Source organism: Chlorocebus sabaeus, chromosome 20 (genome assembly GCF_047675955.1).
Source record: "Chlorocebus sabaeus isolate Y175 chromosome 20, mChlSab1.0.hap1, whole genome shotgun sequence".
Classification (NCBI taxonomy): domain Eukaryota; kingdom Metazoa; phylum Chordata; class Mammalia; order Primates; family Cercopithecidae; genus Chlorocebus; species Chlorocebus sabaeus.
The window spans coordinates 50,118,276-50,128,329 of NC_132923.1; the positions used below are offsets into that span (position 1 = coordinate 50,118,276).

General features: G+C 42.2%; 1 long non-coding RNA gene across 1 annotated transcript; it reads left to right on the top strand.

Annotated features, from left to right (window-relative positions):
* The first annotated feature begins 1,274 nt into the window (after positions 1–1,274).
* Positions 1,275–9,537, top strand: LOC140709218 (uncharacterized). Its single transcript, XR_012089611.1, has 2 exons — positions 1,275–4,367; positions 6,545–9,537. It is a non-coding gene; the product is annotated as an uncharacterized lncRNA (long non-coding RNA).
* The last annotated feature ends 517 nt before the right edge of the window (positions 9,538–10,054 follow it).

Consider the following 10,054-nt stretch of genomic DNA (forward strand, 5'->3'; position numbering starts at 1 on the left):
AATCAGTTGAAGACCTTAAGGATAAAGACTGAGCTTTCCCAAAGTGGAAAGAATTCTGCCTCAAGACTACAACATAGAAACCCTGCTTGAGTTTCCAGCTTGCTGGCCCTCCCTCCAGTTTTCAGACTCAAAACTGCTACATCAGCTCCTAACTGCATTTCCAGCCTGCTGGACTATGGTACAGACTTCAAACTTCCCAATCCCCACAATTGCATGAACCAATTATTTAAAATAGAAAAAAAAAATCTTAAAATGTATTTAGATATGGAAAAAAATAGAGAGATTCTGTTGGCTCTGTTTCTCTAGAGAACATGAATTCACCTTTTGTATATTCTGTGCATTAATGATTAACTTGAACTTATAAAAATTTGCAAGGAAAAGATCAATGTAAATCTAGACTGTTAGAGGCTCTGTATACAACCTATGTTCAGAGGTTATCAGCGATAGGGTTTGGGATTTTGTCCCCACCTAAATCTCATGTTCAGTTGTAATCCCCAATGTTGGAGATAGGGCATGGTGGGAAGTGATTAGATCATGGGGACAAATTCTCATGAATGGTTTAGCACCATCCCCTTGGTGCTGTTCTGATGATACTGAGTGAGTTATCATGAGATCTGGTTGTTTAAAAGTGTGTAGCAGCCGGGCATAGTGGCACAAGCCTGTAATCCCAGCATTTTTGGAGGCAGTGGCAGGTGGATTGCCTGAGTCCAGGGGTTCAAGACCAGCCTGGGCAACATGGCAAAACCTCATCTCTACCAAAAATACAAAAAAATAGCCAGACGTTGTGGTGCAAGACTGTGGTCCCAGCTACTCTGGAAGCTGAGGTGAGAGGATCACTTGAGCCCAGATGTCAAGGCTGCAGTGAACCAAGATTGTACCACTTCCATTCCAGCCTGGTCAACAGAGCAAGACCCTGGCTCAAGAAAAATATATATATATATGTACGTAGCATCTCCCCCATCTCTCCCTTCCTCCTGCTCCTGGCCATGTGAAGTGCCTCCTCCTGCTTCACCTTCCACCACAGTTATAAGCTTCCTAAAGCCTGCCCAGAAGCCAAGCAGATGCCAGAATCACGCTTCCTGTACAGCCTGCAGAACCATGAGCCAATTAAGCTTCTTTATAAATTACCCAGTCTCAGGTATTTATTTGCAGCAACCTGAGAATGGACTAACACAATCAGTCTGTGATACTGGACAAAATTTTGACAGTCTCCTCCTCATAGCCACCTAGCCAAAGTGCCATTGCCAACATGGTGGTGGTGTCCTCATTTGCAGTAATGTATGGGATTATGTTTACATTTAGCTGTACATAGTATATACCCGCAAAGCTGATTAAATGAGTCACCCAACACTGTTTACAAGAGGAGACTAACAGATAAAAAAAAAAAAAAACCTGTATCTTTTGAGTATAAACAGTGATGTTGACTGGTTCGGAAGTTTCTGAAAGGCAGAACAAGAGTGGGGAAAATATGTTTTGTAATGGATTTGCAAACAGAAGTGGAAAAGTTATCAAGTAATAAATCAGCATAGCTCTGGAAGAAATACCTCTTGTCAAATTAAGGTAATTTTCTTCAACAGAGTTATTTGTCTGTTGGAACAGGAGGAAGTGATGGCTGTCATTTGTCCTCAGTGTAGCCAGATATTTTATCCTGTCTGACATTACTTAGTTACTTGTAAACTAGGGAAAAAAAAAACATAATCTAACACCTCAGTTCTTAAGTGGGTATATTTGAGAATGCTAAAGGATTTGTTCTCAGTTGTTTTTTTTGTTGTTGTTGTTGTTTTGGTTTTTGGTTTTTGGTTTTTTTTTTTCTTTTTGAGACTGAGTTTCGCTCTTATTGCCCAGGCTGGAGTGCAATGGCACGTTCTTCACTCACCGCCACCTCCACCTCCCGGGTTCATTTTCAATAGATCACTACCAAGAGCAAAGCAAGTGGCATCTTCAGGTTTCCATTGTGATATGACTGTGACTAGAACTATGGTACCGGTAAGTAGCCATGATTGGGAGAAAAGGGTACCAACAGTTGGGGATTCTTTTAATTCCATGTGGTTTCTTCCACTGGCAATTGACTTTTATTTCTTCCCTCCCTGTGCCTTGTCCTGGAATGGGATCTAAATTTGCCTCTGCATCTTACACTTCATGGTGCCAGTCATCTGTAAAGGTTGACCCTCTGCCCTTTCTTTTTAATATTTGGCATTTTGTTGATTTTTCTCATGACCACTGGGTATATTGGAGCTGTGTGCTCTTGTCCAGGGGAAGCCCTCTAAGATTTCTACAAGTATGAGTTGAAAGATTTATTTGGATTTTGACCTTTTCAATGTACCCTTCTTCCACTGCTATGAATTATCAGCTGTTGGTATTAGAGTCTGTCCTACATTAAGATCATGTCACCCACACTTTCTAAAAAATTTTTAAAAGAACTACATTTTTAAGGGATTATTTGTCGAGTAACACATCACATATTTTCTTTATAGGACAAAATTTAATATGTTTAAATTATGGCTTAAATTTAAAAAGGAATTCTCAGGAACTCATCAATGCATATTAAGAAGCTAGGGCTCTACTCAGTAGATCAGTAGGTCTCAAAATTTAGAGTATATTAGTATTCCCTGTAAAGTTACTAAAAAGTACAGAATCTAAGGCCCTAATCCCAGGGCTTCTGGTTCAGTAAGTCTGGGTTGCACACAGTAATGTGCATTTGTCCAAGCACCATAGGTAATCGTAACATAGAAAGTCCTTAGACTGGCCGGGCACGGTGACTCACACCTGTAATCCCAACACTTTGGGAGGCCAAGACTGGTGGATCACAAGGTCAGGAGATCGAGACCATCCTGGCTAACAAGAGGAAACCCCATCTATACTAAAAATACAAAAAAAAAAAAATTAGCTCAGCGTGGTGGCAGGCACCTGTAGTCCCAGCTACTAGGGAGGCTGAGGCAGGAGAATGGTGTGAACCCAGGAGGCGGAGCTTGCAGTGAGCCAAGATCGCACCACTGCACTCCAGCCTGGGTGACAGAGGGAGACTCTGTCTCAAAAAAAAAAAAAAAAAAGAAAAAGAAAAAAAGAAAAAGAAAGTCCTTAGACCGTACTTTGAAAAACACCATTGTAGGAAGAGAGATACTGAAGGCTCCCAAGCAAGTATGTGGCATTGTGGCATGATCAGATATGTATTTTAAATGGGTTTTGCTGCAGATGAATTGGAAGAAGGACCAGTTTGAAGGCTATTTCAGTAGCCCAAGAAAGCAATGATGGAGATGGGGCAGGATATCAGTAAGGACTGAAAGGAGAAGATAAATATGAAAATATATTGGGAGTTCTAAATTAAAATGCCTATAGAAGCCAGTCAGGTAACATAAACAAGTGCAGAGACACAAGAAAAGACTATAAGTAGTGACAGATGTACAGGGCATACCCCACCTAAAGAAGACAGCTGCAGCTGGGTGTGGTGGCTCACGCCTTTAATCCTAGCACTTTGGAAGGCTAAGGCAGGTGGACCACTTGAGGTCCGGGGTTTGAGACCAATCGGTCAACATGGTGAAACCCCATCTCTACTAAAACGTACAAAAATTAGCCAGGTGTGGTGGTGCACATCTGTAATCCCAGCAACTTGGGAGGCTGAATGGGAGAATCGTTTGAACCCGGGAGGTGGAGTTTGCAGTGAGCCGAGATCGCACCACTGCACTGCAGCCTGGGTGACAAAGCAAAACTCCATCTCAAAAAAATAAATAAATAAAAGACAGCTGCTGCTTCTCTCTTCTGGCTGACCTTGGCTATACTGGAGTATGGGTCCAATGTTACCAAATACTCTAGTTTTTCAAAAGAATCTAGAATTTGGCATTTAAAAATGCAAAACATCCTCATTTTTAAATAGTGGCAACAAATTTAAATTCTTTCAATGGAAGCCAAACTTGATGGCCCACAGATCTATTTGCAATCTCTTTTTTTCAATGAGGAGGAAAAGGGAAACATCATGGATGACTTAACTGATTCATGGATGCTCACACTGAGAATTCAGGACAAGGGGCCAGTTAAGGGAAAAATGAAGGCGTCTTTTTTGAATTTGAGCTTATGAAGTCTGAGATTTCCAAGGGGAGACGTTCAGGTGGAAGTTGCTGTATGTGTTTGAAGCTCAGAAGAAAGGTCTGAGAGAGAAGTTTAGGATAAGCAAGTACGCCAGTACAATGTAATTCATCACACGTACATTTAACCTGTGCAAATTCAATCCAACACAGATGGCAAAATGGAAAGAGAGAAAAACAAATTAAATAAAATAATTTCCCCACTCAGCATATGCACCAAAGTGAGTTTGCAATGGAAAATATGAGTCTCTTCCCTCATTTCATCTCAGTTCCTCACATCACTAACAGGTAAGCCACTTTGCTGTACTTTTCTAAGGAATTTTCAAGGGTAAATTTACATGCAATATTTTTGCCTTACACACTAATTTTAGAGCCTCCCTTCCAATTTCTGAGTCCGCTATATTAAAACCATAAGAAAGGATGAGATCATCCTAGAGAAGAATGTTAAGAGCAGTGGTGTAGCACTGGATCCAGGAGAACGTCAGTGTCTGAGAAGGAAAGAAGAACCCGTGGAAGAGAAAGGAAACAAATAAAAGGTTATGAAGAAGCCCAAAAGAGTATCAGGGACACCATTAAATTGGTCTTTCATGTCACATACAGAAGAAAATTCCAGCAGAATAAGGACTGAAAATATGTTCATTAGATTTTTACAATTGGAAGGTCATTAGTGACCTTAGTAAGAACTCTTTCAAACTGCCTGTATTAGTTTGTCAGTGCTGCCATAACAAAGTACCACAGACTGAGTGGCTTAAACAACAGGAATTTATATTCTCGCAGTTCTGGAGGCTAGACATCAGAGATTAAGGTACCAGCAGTGTTGGTTTCCTGTGAGGCCTCTCTCCTTGACATGCAGGTAACCATCTTCTCTCAGTGTCTTCACATGGCCTTACACAGTTGTCCATCTGTGTCCTAATCACTTCCTATAAAGACACCAGTCCTATTGGATTAGGGCCTACCCTTGTGAACTCATTTTAACTTAATTACCTCTTTAAAGATCCTATCTCGGCGGGGCACAGTGGCTTACGCCTGTAATCCCAGCACTTTGGGAGGCCAACGTGGGCAGATCACAAGGTCAAGAGATCAAGACCATCCTGGCCAACATGGTGAAACCCTGTCTCTACTAAAAATACAAAAATTAACTGGGCATGGTGGCGCACGCCTGTAGTCCCAGCTACTCTTGAGGCTGAGGCAGGAGAATTGCTTGAACCCCGGGGGCGGACGTTGCAGTGAGCTGAGATGGTGCCACTGCACTCCACCCTGGCAACGCAGTGAGTCTCTGTGTCAAAAAAATAAAATAAAATAAAAAAGACCCTATCTCCCAATATAGTCACATTTTGAGGTGTTGGAAATTAGGACTTCCACATATAATTTTGGGATGGGGGTGGAGGGACACACTTCAGAAGAAACCAGATTTCAGGGCAGTGGGGAGATAAGTGAATTGAAAAGAAATGGGGAGGCGGGAAGTAGAGACAACTGGATAAATTTGAGTAAGACAGGGAACAGACAGATTGGCTTTGACAATCAAAGGAAGAGTTTTTTAACCTGGGAAAAACTTGAGATGTTGATAAGCTGAGGGGAAGGTACCAGTGAAGAAGGAGAAATAAAAGTGTGTGGGAGGCCAGGCACGGTGGATCACACCTGTAATCCCAGCACTTTGGGAGGCCGAGGTAAGCGGATCATGAGGTCAGGAGTTCAAGACCAGCCTGGCCAACATGGTGAAACCCTCTCTCAACTAAAAATACAAAAAGTAGCTGGGCATAGCGGCATGCACCTGCAGTCCCAGCTACTTGGGAGGCTGAGGCAAGAGAATTGATTGAACCCGGGAGGTGGAGGTTGCAGTGAGCCGAGATTACACCATTGTACTCCAGCCTGGGTGACAGGGAGAGACTCCATCTCAAAAAAAAAAAAAAAAAAAAAAAAAAAGTGTGTGTGTGTGGGAGAGGCAGTGGGTCAAATGCCTGGGTGGTTGGCTTCACATGGAAGGAAGAGAACCTGGGGAACGAGAGATAAGGATGGGCAAGAGTGTGCACAACCAGATAACACAGAGAGGGAAGGACCTCAGCTTTCTCAGCCATGTGGGACACAAGGCCATTCATCAGAATTTGAGAGAGCAGCTAAGGGTTGCGTGATGGGCTTGTAAGGAAGGTTTGGAATTGTTGCTGAGGAAGGTAGGAGAGGCAGTAGATGGAGGACAAATCTGGAGTGACACTGATCCTATTTGAAGTCTAACCCTGGATCTTCACTGGTTTACCATGTGACTTGAGCTAAATTGTCTAATTATTCCTTTCCCTGTTATTCACCTATATGAAGTAGGGTTCATAATAACTACTATGAACGCATTATTGGGAACATTAAATAATAAAATGGGTGCATTTTCAGTGACATTATTTGTAGCATTCCGCTTCTTTCATCACCCAATGCTAACAAGCTAGTTCTAACTGTTTTCTTATTTTTCTTTATTCAAGCTTCACCTGGACCATCTTTCAAGGGCTCAGTGGTCTGACTGTAGATTTGATGATGGCACTCAACGTCCATTCAAAAGTTAAGCGAGGAGGCGTTACCTTACCCATTTAGTCACAGTGGTTTTCAGAACATTTCAAATACAGCCTGCTTTTTCTCAAAGAAAATAAAATATACATATACCAAAACATTTTCAAATTTAAATAGGCACTGAACAGACATATTGCTGCCAGGAATAATCTAAGCTCTACTCAAAACTGGTGTGTAGGATTGTAAATTGAGACCAGCCTTTGCTTCTTACCCTATAGGGGCAGTGAGTCAGGATTTCCTGAAATTAAGCAATCATGTAAAATGCATTAGCGGCTTCTAGAACACCTCGGGCTTCCTTGTGCCAAGACATTAACATGTTTTCTACTTGGCATCTCGTTTATATTCCCCAGTGACCCCATTAAGATCATTCTATCAACCTGAGTCAGTATGACAATATAGCTAAGATTCATCACTGAAAGTTTATGTTTTCTGGAAATGCATTAACTTGGTGATGATTGCTACACATCAGTGGGAGGGTTGGATTCCAACTCTGAATTGTGACTTTATAGTCAAAATTACACTAGTTATTAGTCCTATTTGAACCTCTCACATTGCTTAACATGATTTCAGTCTGGTTTTTGTCCCAACTGTACCACTGAAACTTTCCTTTGCTACCAGTAATCTCCTAATTGCCAACCCTTTGTTCTTATTCTGTTTTAACTTTCTTTGTATTGTTTTTTGTTTGTTTTGTTTTTATTTAAGACGGAGTCTTGCTTTTGTTGCCAGGCTGGAGTGCAATGATGTGATCTTGGCTCACCGCAACCTCCACCTTCCGGATTGAAGCAATTCTCCTGCCTCAGCCTCCTGAGTAGCTGGGATTACAGGCATGTGCCAACACACCCGGCTAATGTTTTGTATTTTTAGTAGAGATGGGGCTTCACCATGTTGGCCAGGCTGGCCTCAACCTCCTGACCTCAGGTGATCTACCCGCCTCGGCCTCCCAAAGTGCCAGGATTACAGGCATGAGCCACCTTGCCAGGCCTCTATTTGAACTTTCTGTACCAATTTCACCTCTTTATTGAAAGACCTTTTGTTTCCAAAACAGCATTGTTTTTCTTAGTGACCTTCCATCTTTCTTCATTGGTTACTTCTTACTCCTGAACCTACCCCCGGAATGCTGCAGTTGTCCCAGGGTTAATGTCATTATCCCCCCTCCTGTCAAGTGTAAGAAATTCAAATGGTAGCAGGGACTAGGCCAGGCAAGTAAGATATAATTGAAAGTCAGATATAATTAATAGTTAGCGTGGGTACTCTGGCAAAGAGAAGATGCATACCCCATATGAAGGCACCTACAACTAAAAGCTTTTTAAATACCATCTTGGCCAAAAAACTTTCATAGACTAAGCTATATGGCTTCTTAATAACAGCTGTTCTCAGAAACCAGGTCTTCTTGTCCAAGACTCTGAGGACAGGACCCATTTATAGGGTGTTTTGTGTACCACTTAACTTCTACAGAATATGTCAGTAATCATTCCTGAATTTGAGTTCAGGGTCCTAAGTCACCCAACATGATATACATTTTTTTATTTTGAGACGGAGTCTTGCTCTGTCACCCAGGCTGGAGTGCAGTGGCACGATTTCGGCTCACTGCAAGCTCCGCCTCCCGGGCTCGCCATCCTCCTGCCTTAGCTTCCAGAGTAGCTGGGACTACAAGTGCCCGCCACCACGCCTGGCTAACTTTTTGTATTTTTAGTAGAGACAGGGTTTCACCATGTTAGCCAGGATGGTCTCGATCTCCCGATCTCGTGATCCACCCGCCTCGGCCTCCCAAAGTGCTGGGATTACAGGCGTGAGCCACCACGCCTGGCCGAAATCTTATTTCTTTATGCTCTGCCTATGCAATGCTGAAAGATTATTTTCTTAGGTTTAGCAACCAGAAATATGTATTTATTTAACATCCTTTCTCACTAAAGTTCAACGTTCCTATGAGAAAATTTGATTTAATAAAGAATCTGAATGAAAAACCAGCATCTGAAGGTGCTTTTTCTTGCACAGAGTATACAATATAAAAAACAATCAGAAAGTATTTGCTTGAGAACATTCTTGAAATGATGCACAACCTCACACAGTACTTCTCATGTTTGTGAAAGCTGTTATGAAGACACCAGAGGAATTTCTCTTGGAGCAAAGACTAATGAGGACTAACCTCTGATTTTTAAAATCTTACCAAATTCCTGTCTGGGGTCTGGGGAGTCATGCCCTGCAAACCATAAATTCTCATGAGATGGGTTTTATTTAACCCTATATGTCATGACTTACTTTCCAATCTGACTCTGGTATAACATTATGGGACAAAGAAGAAAATCAAAATACTTTACCCGAAAACATGTCTATTTGCCATATTTTGAAATGGCTCTGCAAAGCCATCCTTTGTGGGGAAAAATTGCATCTGTAAATAATCTCTATTAACATAGCTAGATCTTCTTCTTCCAGGCCCTCCCATCCTGAAGAGATTAACTGAGAGTCTAGCACCTTTTAAAAGTTCTGAATAGGAAACATTTGTCATCTCTTGTCTCTAAGGGCAGCCACTATGAGATTTCAAAAAAACCTTGGTCTCCACAATTTTTTATTTTAACCTGAACATTTCCTTTCTGTTGATCCCAAGTCTTTAGACAAACTCAACCGATTGTCAACCAGAAAATGTTTAAATCTACCTATAGCCCAGAAACCTCCCCACCAACAACCCACCCCCACCACCCCTGCCACCCCGCTTTGAATTGTCCCGCCTTTCTGGACCAAACCAACGTATTTCTCAAATGTATTTGATTGATGTCTCATGCCTTCCTAAAATGTGTAAAACCAAGCTGAACCCCGACTGCCTTGGGCACATGTTCTCAGGACCTCCTAAGGGCTGTGTCACAGGCCATGGTTACTCCTCTTTGCCTCAGAATAAACCTCTTTAAATATTTTACAGAGTTTGACTCTCTTCGTTGACACTCTAAAGGTATCACTCTTCTTCTTCATGATGTGTAATCGCCAGCTCAGCAGAGGCAGTTCAGTTTGGCTCAAGAACCAATGTTCCTCATTTTGCAGGGTTCTAAACATGTGAAACAGTCTTGCCTTAAGCTCACTAAATAAAAGAGAACTCGGCCAGGTGCAGTGGCTCATGCCTTTAATCCCCGAGCTTTGGGAGGCCGAGGCTGGCCAATCACCTGAGGTCAGGAGTTCGAGACCAGCCTGACCAACATGGAGAAACCCATCTCTACTAAAAATACAAAATTAGCCGGGGGTGGTGGCGCATGCCTGTAATCCCAGCTACTCGGGAGGCTGAGGCAGGGGAATCGCTTGAACTTGGGAGACAGAGGTTGTGGCGAGCCAAGATCGTGCCATTGCACTCCAGCCTGGGCAACAAGAGCGAAACTCCATCTCAAAAACAAATTAATTAATTAATTAATAAAAGAGGACTCAGGTTGCAGGAGTACCAG